The following is a 20,159-nucleotide window of genomic DNA, read 5'->3' as shown; positions in this document are numbered from 1 at the left end:
ATAAATTCCTGAGAAGTATACAGTCATTCCACATTCAAGTTTTAAGTTAACCTCACAAGTTCACCCAGTGGGAGCCATAGCTTGTTTAAGGTGTAAGAGAGCAGCAAAATGCCTGGCTTCCTTTTTTAAATTAACCTCAACTGTAAGTTCTTCTATAAGGTTAATTGAAGGCATTGAAGAGATGAGGACCCTTCTCAAAAACATTTGTTTAACTAACTGACGTTCAACAATATAATCCTCTTCACAAGTAGACATATACGCTGCTCACACAAGTTGACCTTTTACAACCACCCGCTTTTGTTTAAAAGGATGTACACTATTAAAATGCAAAAAAGTTTTAGAGTAAGCAGAATTCTAATACATGCTAGGCACAAAGCAAGCCCTATTTATCTCTTTATGCAACCTCACATCCAAATAAGATATACTGTCATGACTAATAAAGTGAGAGAAGGTGAAACACATAGATATTTGTTCTCACGGTCCACTCCATAAGATGAATATGTCATCTAAATACCATAAATATAGTCAAAAATATTTAGCAAACTGACTATTAGACAGAAACTTATATTCCCATTGCAACATTATGATGTTAGCAAACAAAGAACAGTACGGTGAACCCATGGCTACTCCTTCTTTTTGTAAGTACAATTGCCCTTAAAAATAAATAAAATTATTAGATAGTACTAAATCCTCAAGCTCAACATACAAGCTAACTTTGTCCTGGACAATTCCCCTTTCCAACAAATAATCAGAGAACCAGGACACCCTAATGTCATAAGGGATAACTATGTAAATCACACATATCGATTGCAACAAAAATGTCATTTTCATTAAATTTGAGTCCAATTATAATCTCCAAGAAATGCCACAAGTCCAGACAGATATGCAACTCATCTTTCAAAAGATGTGTTAAGCTATTATCCAAGAAAATGGCACTAGGACTTGTAATACAACCCCACCTGTCAACAACTGGGTGGGAAGCAGGGTCATGCTAATTCTTATGAATCTTAAGAATAGGAATAACAGGAGAAGGTATACTCAAAAATTAAAATTCTGCAGCCAAAATCCTGCCATCAATAAACATCTCTTTTAATTGAAGTTCAATCTGATAATATGTCACATTCAATTTATTTTTACTAACCTTTTCATAAGGCTTGCCTTCCAATAACTCATTCATGTGTTTTTTATAATCAGCACCAGATATCACCACCATCCCACCCCCTTTGTCCAGTTTCATCAATCTTATATCCTGCCCTCTAATAAAATACAAAAAATCCTGCTCATCCCTAAAAATATTAATAGCTTACTAGATAAAAACTAGATTAGGTAGCCTTATACTGTCTTGATATTCATGGAGTGAATGACCTGAGGTGCTTAATCCAGAGGGACATGTAGACAGACATGATGAGAATCACTGCACATGTCCTTAAGTCAGAAAACCCATTAGTCTTAAGTAATATCTTGCCTTCTCCAAGAATGGTGTCTAGATAACAAGATGAGATAATTGGATTCAATAACTGGATACTTAATTGGTGCCATTCTATATGAGTCCAGTATGTGTCAGTCTGGGGTAACTGGGTTGATAATTTTAGTTAGTTATTCTCATTTTTTACTGGAAGGTCTGAATGGGTCATGACAGGCCCCTTTTCAGTTGAGGCTCAGGGAGAAAAGTTCCACCATTAACAAATCTTACAAGACATAATACAGTACTCAGAACACTCCAAAGACTGAGAACGCAAACAACTCCAGTAGATACTCAGTCACTAAAACACTCACAACCTATTTGATTCACGATTATTTGGTATCTATTTGATTCACGTTTATTTGGTACCTATTTGATTCACATTTATTTAGTAACTCCTATTTGATTCATGTTTATTTGGTAGATACCCCTATTTGATTCACTTACGTAATACAACACAATACATTACAAACAACAATTGTCAACTATCACATACAATATATGCAAAGTAGTATATCAAGAAAAAATGGAAAAGAGATTCTAGGTATAATTATGTTCCACAGAGTTATCTTTCTGTTCTATTAAGTAATAATGATAATGTTAATGACGTCTATAAAGTCAGTACAGAGGTACAATAATATATATGTAGAGCATTACTGCTTGACAGTGGATTGATTGGGAAGAATCTTAGATTATCCCAGAAGACCAACATGCCACTATAGAGGACTGATGTATAGAGTTGTTAGAATTTTTAGGCAGAAAAGGAGTGTTGGGATTGAAGGTTTCCTTTGATCAACTTGAGAGCTGTAGTTTTATCTTAGGTCTTCTGAAATAGTATTCCAACATTTAGATACATATGAAGAAACATTGCTACACTATGTTTACTGTTTGGTCTATGGACTTGGTCAAAATACAGTTTCCTTAGACCTGAGAGATCTAGATGGGGAGGACCATAGCATTACTGCCTTCAGTGCTGGACATTTGATTAGGTGATGTAGTATGCTCTTGACAAGAGTAAGTTGATTGAAGTTTTGATAGCTGGCAAATTCCAGTCAGTTTAGCTGGTTGAGTGCTAGGCTGTGACAGGTTTTACTTGGAATGTGGTCGACAAAGTTTGTTATTTTATTATTTTCCCAATTGCCCCAAAACAATGTCTGTTAAGTGACTTGTTCAGAGTCAGGCAGTAAGTAAATAGAGGCTGAATGACTCAAACCCTGTACAGCAGGAAGAAGCTCATTAACAGCTCATAGTCTAAGCTGCCTATGCTCACTGCCATGTTGTTTGTGAAGTGGCCCGAGTACATATCACTGGCAGAAACAAACAAGAGCTGTACAGTGTATGGATGTAGCAGTATTTCATGTAATATGGTGTTTTTACAGTATTATGTACTGTCTGAAACTTATCGAAGTTATTATAATTTTGGGTTCTTTGATAAAAGTTACATAGGCAGTCTGTCAGTCTGTCCTTTTTGATATACGGAAGTATTCGGTCCAGGGATGGATGTGCAAATTCTTTAATGCAAAATTATAGTTGAAGTTGGTGCAGACTCATGTTAAGTAGTTAATCAAACATGGCTGAAGCAGGACAGAGTTTATTCCAGAGGAAGAGGGCAGAGAATCCAACAATCAGAACTGGATAATGAACTGATAAGAAAAAGAATGACCTAAGTTTACTTTAATTTTAGTAATTTGAATACTAAGGAAAAATTAAAACTGAATCATAAAATAAAATATCAGCTGCTTAAGACTTTAATGAGATCCTCATATTCTTGATACCTAAATCTGGCAATACTAACAAAGAACCCTCCTACACGGACACTAAATTTGACTCTAGAGATAAAAACACATATCCCAGTGTTTTAAATTTGTTCCACTGGGTCTTTCTCAATTGAAAGTGACAGCTTCTTTAGAAAGGGAATGGCAGAAAAAAAATATCACAGGGGGTTCTAGAGATTACTTCTGGGTTTTCAGATGATAAGGGATACCGACAAAGAAAATGCCATTTCTGCTGCAATAATTTACATCTGAAAATTGATATACATGATAATGTAAAACCTGTTTTAAATAAGGGCCTCATTTCTCTGCCCAATATTATACTTCTGAATTTTGGTAAGTGATAGACATGAATATTTTTTCATAGATTAAAGTTGAAGTTGTGGCTAGATGACAAAAAGCAGTAGGCTATTACAGAAGATGTATGTACTTAATTTCATATTATAACATGTTCTTTTCATTCTGAGCTCCCTAATATTACACCATTTGAAAATATTGTATTTAAGCATTCACATGCTTCTCAATTACTTTTTAGAAGCAAAAGAGGAGTATAAACTGACTAGAAAAGGACAAAAGCCATTCAATAAATACAAAAGGACAATTATGTTGTAGTTATAAAGGCCAATAAAGGTGGGTTATATGGTGTATGGGATACAATAGTGTATGATGCAGAAGCCTTCATGCAAATATTCGACCACATATTTTTTATTGGAAACTATCAAGTGATCCTACCCTATAGTCCAAGTAAGAAATATAAGTGTACTCTATCTTCAATATAGCAGGGACAATAAGGAGTCAGAGTGACTGGACATAAATAAGCCATTTACTGAATTCAAAATAATCATACGCAGCACATTACCACTTTCATTTTACAACAGATTTCTTCAAACAATTGAGAGAGGCTTGCAATCCTGCTAAAGCACTGTTACAAAATCCCCTAACTAACCATATGATTGAAAATAATGAAAAACATGTTATGTAATAAAATCATCACCAGTAGCCGAAATCCATATGTTACAGATATTACAAAATTGTCATAAGATGTTACATGCTTACTAATAAAAAATGATAAAATGACAGAAATTGTTTATTACACATTTTCCTGTTCTCACTCCTTTTAAGAACTCCCTTACAACTGCTGACCCTATAAAATCCTGTAGACTTACTGGCATTTAATTTGATTTGCCTTAATAATTCTTTAAATTCTAAATCATACTTTGTGCACTGTCCTATTTAATTTTACATAATCAATGACACCAAAAAAACATTTTCTTGAAGCTTCCACCTGTCAGTGTATGCCTATATAGTACATTGTGCCTTCTATTTTTCTTCATGGCATAGCCATGCTCATAAATACTACTTTTTAATTTTCAAGTAGCTTTTCCAACTTAAAAAAAAAAACTTTACATGCTGTACAGACTGCAATATAAACCATATTCTGTTTATTAAAAGTGAATAACCCCTGAGACTATGGCACTCATAACTTAATAAAGATACAGTACAGTGAAGAGATAATCTCTTTAAATAAGCTATACTAGACTAGATGTCAGAAAAAAATCAGAACAAAAATCAGCAATTCTACCTACCAAAATAATCTCAATCAATCACAAAATTGTCTGTTCTCTCTGACACTTGGCAACTACACTTCCTACAACCACTCTAAGTCTTCTTTGCTAGTCTGCAATCTGCGCATCATAACATTTTTTTCCATTAGATTCCTCTAAATCTTCTATGTTTATATGTATTTATTAGGCATGCAGTCCAAATCACAGAGGAATCTAACCCAAATTTCCAACTGCCCTAGAGTACTGTCTGTTTAAATGACTTGGTCAGAAATGCACAATAGCCAAATGGAGGCTGAATGAATCAAACCCTGGATTCTAGGAAGTTGATCATTAACAGCATGCAGCCTTAATCCACTGAACTGACAAACAAAAAGATCCTTGTAAAGCTGCTAACTTTTTTTTTTAACTCATTCATTACCCTTTGCATTTCACATACCTCTGCCTTAAAGTCTTTACTGTATCTTATCTAATTATTCATATCTGTGTTCATCCTACCTCTACCTTCAGTTTAGTTTTTGGATGTCTTACACTTTGATTTAACCAAATGGATCTTCCTTCACTCATCCACTTTACCTTCTGATGAACCACATTTCTGATATTGCTCTATCATTGTGGACTCATTTCTTACCAGACTCTTCTATCAAGGCAAAAATCAATTATTTAAAATTTTTTATTTTTAGATGTTCAGTCTTATATTTGGACTTAACATTTAGTGAGGGTTGATATCTGCCTTGCATACAGAGCCTCAAAGGACTCTATCTGTTTCAAATCTGCTGTGCATCTACTAGTCCAACGGTGGCATAAACATGCACTCAGAAGATCTTAATCTCTTCTACAATGTAAATAGAGCATGCTGGAGGGATAGATATGTATCACAGAGAATACAACTTCTTTGGAGGATAGATATGTATCACAGAGAATACCATTTCTTTGGAATTATCTTCCTTTCAACAGGAAACAAAATATTCCCCTTACTCTGTTTAGGCATAATCTGGAAGAATGGATAAGAAACCATAAATTCAGTCCTGGTTTAGCTCCCTTGTCCCTCATGGATAGGGATAATGTAAATATTCTGACTGGCTCTGAGTTATTTGTATTTAAATCACAGGGGCTAAAAACTTAATGGGAGTGCAGGGTACGCTTCTAAAAAGCCTCCTGGATAATAGCCTAGTAAGTACCTATGAACCTGTAAACTTATAAACCTGTATAATGAATCAACAGATATTATTGCACCTTTTCTCCTTTAATAACTTCCTTTGCTTTGATTGTTTTGCCCTTCTCCCCATCGTTGCTTTTGCATTTTACACCTCCTTTGTTTTGTTTTTTTTTTGCATTTATTTGTAACTTAAACCCATCTCATTTGTATTTCTCATACTTTGCTAGAAGAAATGTGTCCTTTAATAAAATATCGGTTGTAGAATTAGAAACTAACATGTTACACTAGTGCACTTAGAGTTTTTTTTTTGTCATTTGTTTATTCCCCCTGCCTGGTGTTCCTCAGCACCTCACAGCCAGTTGTGTCCATTCATTCCATATTTACCAGGGGTAACAGCTGATCATGACAGGCCATTATCTAGGCAGATTTTCAGATATGGTTCAATTTCCCACTGCTTTTAATCAATATGTTTGTGCTTGCTGATTTAAGGGCTCTGTATAGTCTTCTAGTTTCAAGATATGCAGACTTTATACACATGGTTCTTTGAAAACTAAAGCAAACACACATCTCTGGTCTATGTGTTACATGCCACTCTTCTATCCTCCATTAGGATCTGGCACTGCAACTGACCAGACCACAACTGTATTCCTGGGTGAGCCAGTGAAAACCATTCACTCTCATTCCTCATCCCACTGTCCTTCAGTATCTGACCTGCCACATAAACTTGGGTGAGTTCGGACATAGACAGGGCTTTATCCCTCTATGCCATAGAGCTGTGCTACCTCTATCTACTCTTGAACGACTATATTTTGCTTGTATTAAAACTTTTTAAGAAAATAAGATTGCTTTTATTGAGTGTTATAAAGTATACATTAATTAAAAAAGAAATAAAGAACCTGCATATATTTCTTGTGTCTGCTGTGATCTTTATATAGTTTCAAATCACTGCATTTAAGTCCTAGAATTATCCTTCTCAAGCTTCCTTTAAAAATCTCCTTTTGCCCAGTCAGACATTTCTAAATGCATTGTCCTTCAAGTCTTGGTCCATTGACAATCCTGCTCAGTGAAAGTTCTTATCTTCTCTTGATGTTGTTCAGCCATTGGGGATATTATATTAAGTAAGGGGAAGTGGGAGCTTTAGGATTGGAGACCCTTGCTGCCAAATCACCAACTATCATTAGTTTTTAACTCCTTAACACATTCATGATGTCCCACATCTGGCAGTATGTATGCTTTCTTAAATCTCAGAGCTTTTTCTGAAAAATCAAGGCAAAGATGCTAGGCTAAATGAATACAAATGCTATAAGTGAAGTGTCTTCATTACTGCAGAAATAGTCAGTGAATTCAAAGTCTCTACACAATTAACATGCTTTCATAAGTACTAGCAAACAGCTAACAATATCTCCTGGATAGTGTACTGTACGTGAACAGTGACAACGCATTTCTGTGTTTCTCAACATAACATTTCACAACATGCCCCTTTTTAAAATGTACCACTCATTTATGAGTATGATTTTTAGAAATGGAAAAATATGAATAACACACAATGAACAGTGATTAATATCTCCAATGTACAGCATCCTTGATATGGTCCAATTTCCCACTCCTTTGTGTTATTTGATCTACACATTGAGCTTTCTTATGCTGCCTATTATCTATCAACATAGCAAATATTAAAGCAAGAGAAAATAAAAAAAACCTCCTTAGGCTATACAGCAGATCCATAACTTTGCATGGCAGGGATAGCATCAAAACTATTACTAGTTAATAAAAAAAAAAACTATTAGCACTAGTAAACCAAACCATGAACTTAAGTAAGTAATGTGAACTAAGGGTAACTACAAATCCTGCTTCAGCTACATTAAGAAACTAGAGAACAGTGCCCAAGAAAGCTCTGAACTTATTCAAAATGGACCCACCTCTTACATCTTACATCTTACATCTTATTATCACCATGTCCTGGAAGTGCTATCAAAGACCAAAAATACTTCTTCATTGGGACTTGACGGCATACCTGGATGCTTAATGAGAAGTGCTAAATGTGCCCCATCTCTGCAAATTTTTTAACATAAGCTTAGCTACAGATATGTTCCTGAATTATGATGCATCATAATCATGATGCCCCTCCATAATTGTGGCCCAGCTATGGATCTTACTAATTACAGACTCATCGGTCTGATGACCCTGATGTGCAATGCCATGGAACTTATTACAACTGACCTCACCAATTAAGATATCAAAAATCTTATGGGCCTGATTCTCAACAATTTGGCTTTGTCAAAGGGAGATCATGCCTATTAAATTTGCTTAACTTATTAAAAACGGTCACTTAATTTGTAAACAGAAGTCATGTTGTCACACAGTGTATTTTTATTTGGCAAGAGCATTTGATAATATACTCCCCATGTAGGCATAGTAAGAAAGTTAAATGCTCTAAAAATAGATATCTACATTGCAAAATGGATAACAATATTGTTAAAAAATAGAAATATATAGTTCGTATGACAGGAGCTTCATCTAAGGGCAAGAAGGTAACCAATGGATTCCCCATAACTCTGTGTTAGGAACACTCATTTTTTGCAATTTACTTCTCTGATCTCAAGACCAGGAACTACGATTTCTGGTTAACTAAGTCTGCAGATGATGGCAACCCCTATCTTAAACATATAGTAAAGGCAATACACTACTGAAAAATGAAAATGTATTCAAGGACCTTAGAATCTGAGTTGACAATTCCTTCTCATTTGATCATCATGTAACAACTTTATTAGAAAGTACTTCTTTATTTATAGTCAAAAGCTATCATCCAGCTGTAAAGAAGCCATTGTCCCTATCCCTTATATTCAGCATTGAATAGCACAATCACTTAGAACAATGCCCTCTAGGGATATGTTAAACTAAACACATGAACAACTAGAGAAACCCAAAAGGTTCCTAGCCAAGCCAATTACAGGCTTAAGACTTTGAGATAAAAACACAGGTTAGAAGCTCTAGCCCTTTGCTAACTACCTTATTGAATCTTGAGGAGCATGATCGGTGTCTCACCTTCCACTCCATTAGAGACCCTTTTGTACTTGACCTTCTGTATTTCTTCAAGTCTAATACCTCTAAAAACACCAGACTGAGGTACTTAAATCTCTTCTAGCAAATGTTTAGACACAATGGAGAGACAGATTAATAATGCAGTGACTCCCCCAGCTTTGGAATTCACTCCCACTCCGAGTTAAGCTGTGTGACACTTCATTCTTGAAACAGAGCACTGATGATTAGATCAGTGCCTACAAACCTAACCTGGGACTGACTGGTTTAGACATCCTGAAGACTGGTATTTGCAAGACATTAAGAGCAGTGGGATTAAATTGCCTGTACCTCCTTTGAATCTTGTCAATCTGTATCACTGGAAACACTGGATCATTCCATCTTACATTCCACTACCTTGCATATTATTTTATCAATCACTCTCTCCATCACTTTTATTTAGTATTACAGGAGTTTGGTACTTGTGCCAGTTGGCATCTGTTGGGGTACATTGTATGCATTAACATCAATTGTGGCACACTGTGTGCACTAGCATCTGTTGTGGTACACCATATGCAATAACATCTGTTGTGGTACATTGTATGGATTAACATCTGTTGTGGTACATTGTATGCACTAGCATCTATTGTGGTAAATCATATGCATTAGCATCTGTTGTGGTACATCGTATCCACTAGCATCTCTTATGGTACATTGCAAACACTAGCAGCTGTTCTGGTAGATTATATGCACTAGCATCTGCTGTGGTACATTGCATGCATTAACATCTGTTGTGGTACATTGTATGCACTAGCATATGTTGTTGTACATTGCATGCAGTAACATATGTCGTAGTACATTCTATGCATTAACTTCTGCTGTGGTACATTGTATGCACTAGCATCTGTTGTGGTGCATCATATGCACTAGCATCTGTTGTGGTACATTGTGTGCACTAGCTTCTGTTGTGTTACATCATATCCACTAGCATCTCTTATGGTACATTGTAAACACTAGCAGCTGTTCTGGCAGATTGTATGCACTAGCATCTGTTGTGGTACAGTGCATGCAGTAACGTATGTCATGGTGCATTGTATGCATTAACTTCTGTTGTGGTGCATTGTATGTACTAGCATCTGTTGTGGTACATCGTATGCACTAGCATCTGTTACGGTACATTGTATGAACTAGCATCTCTGTGGCACTTTGTATGCATTAGCATCTGCTGTGGTACATTTTATACACTAGTGTCTGTTGTGGTACATTGTATGCATGAATATCTGTTGAGGTGCATTGTATACACTAATGTATGTTGTGGTACATTGTATGCATTAACTTCTGTTGTGGTACATTGCATGAACTAGCATCTGTTGTGGCACTTTGTATGCACTAACATCTGTTGTGGTACATTTTATACACTAGTGTCTGTTGTGGTACATTGTATGCATTAATATCTGTTGAGGTGCATTATATGCACTAGCATCTGTTGTGGTGCATTGTGTGCACTGGCATCTGTTGTGCCACATTGTATGCATTAATATCTGTTGCGGTACATTGCATGCAGTAACATATGTCGTGGTACATTGTATGCATTAACTTCTGTTGTGATACATTGTATGCACTAGCATCTGTTGTGGTACATTGTATGAACTAGCATCTGCTATGGCACTTTGTATGCACTAGCATCTGTTTTGGTACATTTTATACACTAGTGTCTGTTGTGGTACATTCTATGCACTAATATCTGTTGAGGTGGATTGTATGCACTAATGTATGTTATGGGACATTGTATGCGTTAACTTCTGTTATGGCACATTGTATGCACTAGCATCTGACTTGGTACATATTATGCACTAGCGTCTGTGGTGGGACATTGTATGCATTAATATCTGTTGAGGTGCATTGTATGCACTAATATATGTTGTGGTACATTGTATGCACTAACTTCTGTTGTGGTACATTGTATGTAGTAGCATATGTCATGGTACATCGTATGCATTAACTTCTGTTGTGTTACATTATATGCACTAGCATCTGTTGTGGTACATCATATGCACTAGCACCTGTTGTGGTGCATTGTGTGCACCAGAATCTGTCTTGGTACATTGTATGCCCTAGCATCTGTTGTGGCACATTGTATGCACTAGCATCTGCTGTGGTACATTTTAGGCACTAGCATCTGTTATGGTACATTGTATGCATTAATATTTGTTGAGGTGCATTGTGTGCACTAATGTATGCTGTGGTACATTGTATGTATTAACTGTTGTTGTGGTGCATTGTTTGCACTAGCATATGTTGTGGTACACTGTATGCACTAGCATCTGTTGTGGTACATTTTATGCACTAGCATCTGTTGTGGCACACTGTATGCACAAGCATCTGTTGTGGTACATTTTATGCCCTAGCATCTGTTGTGGTATATTGTATGCATTAATATTTGTTGAGGTACAGGGTATGCGCTAATGTATGTTATGGTACATTGTATGCATTAACTTCTGTCATTGTATGTTCTACGCACTAGCATATGTTGTGGTACATTGTATGCACTAGCATCTCTTGCACATTGTATGCACTAACATCTGTTGTTGTACATTGTATGCATTAGCATCTGTTGTGGTACTTGGTATGCACTAGCATCTGTTAGTACACTGTGGGCACTAACATCTGTTGTGGTACAGTGTATGCACTAACATATGTTGTGGTACATCATATGCACTAGCATCTGTTGTGGTACATTGTAAGCACTAGCAGCTGTTCTGGTATGTTGTACTAACTAGCGTCTGTTGTGGTACATTGTTTGCATTAATATCTGTCATGGTACATTGTATGCACTAACATGTGTTGTGATACATTGTATGCAGTAGCATATGTCATGGTACGTTGTATGCATTAACTTCTGTTGAGGTACAGTGTATGCAGTACCATCTGTTGTGGTACATTGCACTAGTATCTGTTGTGGTACATCATATGCATTAACATCTGTTAAGGTACATTGTATGAACTAGTGTATGTTGTGGTACATTGTATGCATTAACTTCTGTTGTGGTACAATGTATGTACTAACATCTGCTGTGGTACATCGTATGCACTAGCATCTGTTGTGGTACACTGTATGCACTAGCATCTGTTGAGGTACATTTTATGCACTAGTGTCTGTTGTGGTACATTGTATGCATTAACATATATTGTATGCACTAGTGTATGTTGTAGTATATTGTATGCACACTCACATAACAACTTGCTTTGCATCCCATCATACTAGTCATGTTTTATTTCTTTTCACCTCTTTAGCAATGTCTCTCAAGTCTCTATCTCATTTTCATCAGCGACATGACCTGCTACATTCAGTACCTGTAAGAGTGAACTGGGGGATGGCACATTTTTCTAAAATGTAATTTTGGCATTGCTTTTCTCTCCCTTGTATGGACTGTATACATGCATATGGACAATAATTCTCATTTTGTCCTCTCTTTTCCTGTGAAATGTAAATTATATGTTAACTTTTTTATACACAAAGAATTACTGGTAGCATCAGCTGCAAATTTTAGATCATTTTGTGGTACTGAGACATGAGAAAGAAAGTATAACATCCAGAAAAAAGCATTTACACATTTGTTCATTACTACTCACCATTCATAATTTTCTGCTTCATCAACTGGTGCTACATCAAATGACAAAAAAGTAACTTTAGCAATGACAAGAATCATACTGATATTAAATTTTAAGAAAGAGGAATAACATAGTTTTACAATACCTCTTTAATTCTGGTTTTTAAGCAGACAATTAAAACTATTATAGTGAAGATAAGAAAAATTATTACTGCTGTTAGAGATCCACAGATTGTTACAGTGTTGTTGGTTTCTGCAACAGTAAAAAATAAATAAATAAATAAATAGGTGTACAAGACAATGCACTTTCTGTAATTTTTGTGTATTATTTATCTAGTCACAAAGTTGACACTTCAGGACCAAATGTGCTTTTAAACAATCCTTTGTTTTTTTCTTTAGTAATAAATACCAGTAATGTAACAACACATTTCCATATTAAAAATACAAAAATATGCACATTTGACTATTACACACCCTAACTAATATATTATATGAACAGTACACACTAGATAAGGCAGTATACATATATTGTTAATTATGTTTTACTTTCTGACAGTGACTAGGTTAATCTTACAAGGAAGCACATTCACTTCCTTTCTCTGTACATGAACTCACAGTCTTAGATATACAAAGAAATGCAGAATATAATATTGCAACAGAGGTGTGCAATGCATACGTGAAGCAGACTATGAAATGGAAAATGTGGAGTAGCCCTTCTACATTAAGTCCTGAAAAATTCAGTCCTAGGCTCTGTTTACTACTGAGTCTTTGAATTTCTAATGGAGAAGGTTACTTCCATAATGGTAGCAGCCAGACATAAACCTTTCCAATCCTCTGGTAGGCATACTGTTTAATGGTTTAAGGCATCAAATGAAAAATAATGCATGTTGTCCTTCCACCTGTCATCCTTTTATGGTTATCCATGTTAGTTTTCCCCTCCTTGATATTTCTCCTTTCATAAAATTATCTCCTCCTTCCCTTTTCCTCATCATTAATATCATGAACTAGGTTGGCACTTTGCTGTGCTGGCCTACTTTGACCTACTGATTTACTGTGCTCTGCTTTTCCCATACTACTGCGCTATGCAAGCTCTGATACAAATCTAAGCACTTACAAGTCGCATCACATCACAGGGTACCAGATGTTTAGCACTGCACAGCTGAGAAGCACTTGTCTCTAAATAAAGGCCAGTGTCTTCTGATTGGCAAAGACTGTAAATATCAAGCTTATGTCATTATTATAATGGGAAAATATCAGAACAAGAAATATTTCTTTCTTAAACAAGTGGCTATCAACGTAAATGGTTTAGAAAACAACAGCTTTTGATAAGTCCTGACTGACATTTATACATTTTAATTGCAGCCATTTCCCTGAATTTTACTCTATATGCACCCTTTCAAAAAGGCATAATATATAACTATCTTTAGAGCTTACCCTAATTTTATGCACACATCAGGTATTCCTTGTAAAGTCATCATGAGGTCTGTGACTTTATCACTTGAATTCCATCTTCTCATTGGTTCAATCAGTTGCACCAATACACAATAAGAAATGGATCACTAAAATGTTTACTGATAAAAGCACCTCTGATATGTCCAATATACCTCCTTCATACTTGCATCTCTCTAAGACTTCTTCCAGTTTTAATGATAACACAGGTTATTCCAGGTTATTTCCCATGTTCCAATTATAACAGGTGGCTCAGGCCTTTAGCTGCTGAATGTTATATCCAAGCCTCTCACCAAACTAATGTATTACTTGCCTGCACTGACTCACAACCCAGGTATAACAGATGCACTGACAAATGTTTTACGAAAGAGATTATGATGCAGTTTCTGGACCTTTCCACAAGTATGCTTTGGTAGCTATTCTTATATACATTTCAGTAGATGGTAAAGCAGTAAGCTTCTGTCTTAATGGCAGTATATTTACCTGTATACTTTAATTGGCCAACATAATCTATGCGTTCTGTTCCAACTATACAGCTAACAGCAGACTGTTGTATCCATGCTTCAATGGGTATTGCTAACTCATTAGTAATACTGTAGTCTCCATATGTATTGATCATTCCAGAAGCTCCTTTTCCAGTCAGTGCCTTTCCAGACACCGCCCAGGAAACTGTAATGTTGGGAGAAGGATCATAGACCAAGCAAATAAGAGTCACCATAGTTCTCATGATTCTCATATCTTGTGATGGACCAATGATAAATATGGAAGGTTTCTTCACATTTCTGTCTGAATACAAATAAATGCATAGAGAATTAGATTAATAAGGCAATATGCAATGCTGCCCAAAATCTATGATGTATAACTAAAATAATTATGTAACTGATATCAAAATGTTATGGCATGAGGTATATAACATGAAGCTTTACATATTAAAACACATACATTATATACCTGTACCACAATCATCTAATACATACATAAATTTGAGTAAAGCTTGGTATATAATATCTACTAATATATATAGCATTGCTAAACTGATGTTCCATATACTTAGTTGGTATTGATGGTTGCTTTTAAGGTAATATGTTAATGCATTTCCCTGTGAATGCAGTAATTGAGCAGGTAGATTAGACCAGGTGATTGTAACTATTACAATGCAACAATAAAAGCAGCAATAGAATTAAAAAATAAACAGTTTACCCATAGACCCCTTTGACATAACCTACCTGACTCATATTTTTGTCCTTTCCTCACAAAATTGTATTTTTCTGGCAAATCATTCTAGACTGAAGTCAGAAAATATTGCCAGACAGTTGGTTTTCAGACTTCATATCCTTAAGAAAATACATGTTAATGCAAAAATGGTTAATTTTCTAAGTTTGCAAGAGCACTATTTAAAAAGTGTCCCTATATTTGGATCTCATTATTTGTGACTTTGTTCAGATTTCTTGCTGTAAGAGGTTGAGAGGTATGTCAGTGTACCCTTCAAGAAGCATAATAACATAAAACTAAGTACTTGTCTTCCTTTTTGCTTCTGAAAGAAAGACATTTTTGGCTTTCTTGTACTGCACTGATGTGGGTATGTTGCGTTGCAATCATGCTACCCATGAATTTTCTGACCTTAGTTTATCACAGTATTCTGTACCAATCTATCTCATTGCTCAAATAATTTTTCTTCTGCACATAATGAAGAACCTCTGCATTTGTATGCAGATAAGAATACAAGATCAGGCAATCTTTTCATCATAGTACATACATAGCACATCGTGATGTCCATATACAGACACCTCTACCTCCTTCTGGGTGGAGATGTCATGAATACAGTGTAAGTGTTGCACATTTCTTAAAGTACTACCTACTGTAACCTGTATCCGAGTCCAGCTAGATTTGTTAAATTGCATCAGAAACTGTCTGGATGGCTTAGTCTTGCATGAGACTTGCATGTTTTTCTTCAGTATTAAAAGACACTTTGATTACTCCCATTCTGAAGTAGACTCTAGCATTCCAGACAATTACTTCACTCAGTCTAGACTTCTTGTTACAGGTAAGGTTACTGAGAAAATGTTACGTGTATAGATATAGTTATACATCATGACCTCTTTGAGCCAAGTCATTCTGGTTTTAAATTTAAGCAGAGCTGGAAGACAGTTTTCAGGTTATTAGGAAAGCTTTTGTAATTCAATATTAAGGTGCCTTCCTTGTTATCTCAATGGCTTTTCACACTATGAACAATATCATCCTGCTGTAGCATTTAAAAATGTTTTTTTTTTTTTGCATCATGTTTGATTGATTTAACTTTTACCTTGTGGCATGCATTCAGCATGTGGTGTCAGGACTAATTATCCTAGTAACCATACTCTCGAGAGGAGGGTGCTGGTAGTTTAACTTTTGAACCATTATTATTCACAGTTAATATGCTATCTCATCAAGAGGTCGAATGAGGGAGAAGAATTTCTCATTACCTGCAGGCTGATGATATTCAGATCTATCGTTCAGTCCATGTCAGATGTAATCACTCTTGAAGACTGTGTGGAATCAGTCTTTAAATTGCTTGGATTCAGGCCATGCGCAGACACTGGTCAGCCTTATCTTACTCCGCTTCTCTAGCCCCTTATAACATATGGTGCTAGAGAAAAGTCTGGACTTAAGAAATGGCTTTATTAAACATCTTGAATAAACATGCTATAATGCATCCATTAAACATAGAATCATTATCACCATCCATTTTCAGAAGAACTAAGAGCATATTTTCCATGATATTATCCTTACATAGCAAGTTTAAACATATATACCTTAATGAGCATTAGAACTGTTTTTGCTCTATGCTTTTAAAAACGTATTCTGGACAACACGACTATAACCTTTTATCCTCAAAACCACAGGAAATATTCAGATGCAGGCTAACAGATAATTGACAGCTTCTAAAGCAATATATTTGAACATGCTAAAAGTCTTGTAGATACCACAAAGCCCATATCAAGATCATTTTTGTTTTTTCACCTTTAGTCTTTTGACTGCAAGCTACCTGAATTTGTTTAATCAGTTTCATTATCTCTTTTGAGTTAACAGGCATTTTCTTTATATCACTCCATCAAACCATCAGTTCAGCGAAAAGCATTTAATCAGAAATGCCATTTATCAAATTCAGCCCCCCACACCCCCGTTAATTATCCACTAGACTGGGGAAAGGACAGATTTTTCTGATCCTCGTTGTATCACAGTCTCAGCATGAACAGTTAAACGAATGGCATGTTCAATGTAACTGCACTAACAATGCCTTTCTCTGAAGTGATTTTTTGCTGAACTGATAGGGACCATTTTTTTTTCCATTTGTGAACCCCTGCTTTTCTTTCTGTTAACAACTTCAGTAAACTAGGATTCACACTGGTTAGTGTACCTGCATAAGGAATGGAAATCAAACAAATTATCATTGACAAAGGTCCCATCTCTGTGCATATATCATAGATATATTGTAAGTCCATAAACCTATTCAAATTTTCACACTCTCTAAAGATACGTTTCTAATCTTCCAAAGACTCTGTTCTACAACTCCGGCACATGGATGCAGCATCAGGGAATACATAATGTGAACTAAAAGGGGTACAGAAATATTTGAAAAGACGTTGGCACCCACAAAGTCTTTAGCATCTTGATTTAGTAGCATATATCGAGACAAACATTAAATTGATCCACAGTTCATGTGGCAGCTAAATTTGTACCTCTGTTTCTCTCTCTGCCTCCCTATCTTATCCATACTTATGTTTATTAGTTTCTTGTCACCTAACTTCTATCAGAATTTTGTACCCCTCACTAGTAATATTTTCTGTTGTTGATTCTGGACCTGTAGCTTCAGTAAACCAACTTATTAGAGGGAGACAATCTTTAATTATCACACTGCAAACCGTTACTTCGTTGAACACCAGCTGAAGACTATCATACCACTCTTTTTCATCTTTGCTCAGATTGCTCGTAAATAAAGGCATAAAGCTCTTCCCAAAAAATCAAGTTGTCTTTTGAACACAATTGCCTTTTTAGTTTACTCTACTTCATTTCTTAAGTTTTGTATCCTTCACTCTAGTGTCTCCTTCATCTAATGTAAGTTAATAGTCACTTTACTAACTTAGTTACCTGCCATACCTCTCAAACTCTTAAAGCAAGAAATCTGTACAAAGGCATAAATAAAAGTGGGACCAAGACCCAAAAATAGGGACAATTTTTAAATATTGCTCTTACAAACTTAGAAAGTTGATAGAATAACAGTTTTTGTATTAGCATGTATTTTCTGAAGAGTATGAAGTCTGAAACTCCAATGTCTGTCACTATTTTCTAACTTCAGTCTTCAATTATTTGCTACTAATATGCAAGAAAAAACACAATTTTATGAGAAACGGACACAAAAATCTGGATAGTCTGTGAAAATCTGTACAGTTGAGAGGCATGTTACCTGCTTATACTATAATCTTATCTGTAACTGCCAAGAGTGAATGCATATAGACAGGCATTTATTGTACTCTCTCCAATTTGTTGTGCATTCAAAAATAAATCCAATGTCTTAGAGTCTAATTCATTGTATAGCATCTAATTTTACTATGTTTCAGTTTTTCAAGATAATGTATCACACAGAAAACTTCAGGATCCATTTGATCAGGGTTTATGCAAAAAGAATCATGCTATCCTCTAGATATGTTCCTTGATAAGGTTATCTAGCAAGGTTTAACATAGCTGGACTTGTATCATTAACTTTGTCATGAAAGTATATGCAGATCAAAAAGGTAGACATATTATATGGCCCAAGTGCCAGATGCTGAACTAACAGAGGCACCATGCTTTTTTGCGAGTGGTCTGATGCTATACACTACTGTGTCTAAGTGTATACTGTATAGGCACTGTTAAATGATATTGCATTCTGAAACATAAATGGTATTGGCTTCTGATACTTCTAGCTTAATGTGGGTTTAACTTCTAAGCCTATAGGTGTCTCAGTAGTTAACCCAGCAGTAGAGTGCAGTTTGTAAAATAGAATTATATTAATCCTGCTGGTTACCCAAGGTGTTTCACAAGGCTGAGGTCTTGATTTCTCACTCATCTTGATTCATGACAGAGCACAGCAAAGTGGTGATGTCATACTCATTAAATATGCTAATGAGTCTTCTATTCTGCTTACTCAAGTTATAGTATAGACTACCATTCACTTAAAGCCAGGATAATTGCCCATAGACACACTGTTACTTGCACAGTTATTGATGAGCCAGTGAGATTACATATTTCTGCTAATTTCTTATCCAGATATGTCACTTATTACATACATACATACATACATACAAATATATCAAGCATGGGCATTAATGCCTTCTAGCTTGCCAATTTATCAGAACACTTGTTCCCATAATAAGTATCCAGGCTGTTCTTAAAATATTTAAACTAGTACTTGCTTTAATGTAATTTGGTAGTCTGTTTAATGCATCTGCTACTCTGTCAGATAACCAATTAGTACACTTTTCATTCCTATAGAATCTTCTACATAGGTTATCTGATGATTCTCTAGTACTTTTTGTTAACCCCAAACATTCCCAGAGGTAGTTGTCTCTAAATGCCCTATATACCTGAATAAGATCTCCTCTTAAATATCTGTATGAGACACTGTACAAGTTCAGATATTTTAGTCTTTGATAATAACTTAAATTTTCACATCCATGGATACCCTTGGTATAGTTCCATTGTACTCTTTCCAGTTTCCCTCATGCTTATTTAATTATAGGGTTTTCATATTATTATTCCATACTCAAGTTTGGGTCTAATGTAACTAACAAAGAATGACTTCATTATTTTTGATTTCCTATACTTTATAAATATTTTTATACAACCTATAGTTCTATAACTGTCATTAACCAATTGGTTGATATGATTAGAAAAACTCATAGCTGAATCTACTCATATACCTAGGTCCTTAAATGAGTCTACAGTTCCAATCACTCTGTGCTGTACTAAATATTCACCTTTCAATTTATGCCTACCAAATCTCATATGCTTATTTTTTTATGTATTTATCAGCATATTATTCTCCTGTACCCAAATGGCCAGTTTAGTCAAGTTATTTTGCAGACATGCCCTAGCTGTAACACATGT

Source organism: Protopterus annectens, chromosome 8.part0 (genome assembly GCF_019279795.1).
Source record: "Protopterus annectens isolate FY-2018-M chromosome 8.part0, PAN1.0, whole genome shotgun sequence".
Taxonomy (NCBI): Eukaryota; Metazoa; Chordata; order Ceratodontiformes; family Protopteridae; genus Protopterus; species Protopterus annectens.
The sequence above is the reverse complement of the archived record's forward strand: the minus strand, read 5'-3'. Positions refer to the sequence as shown.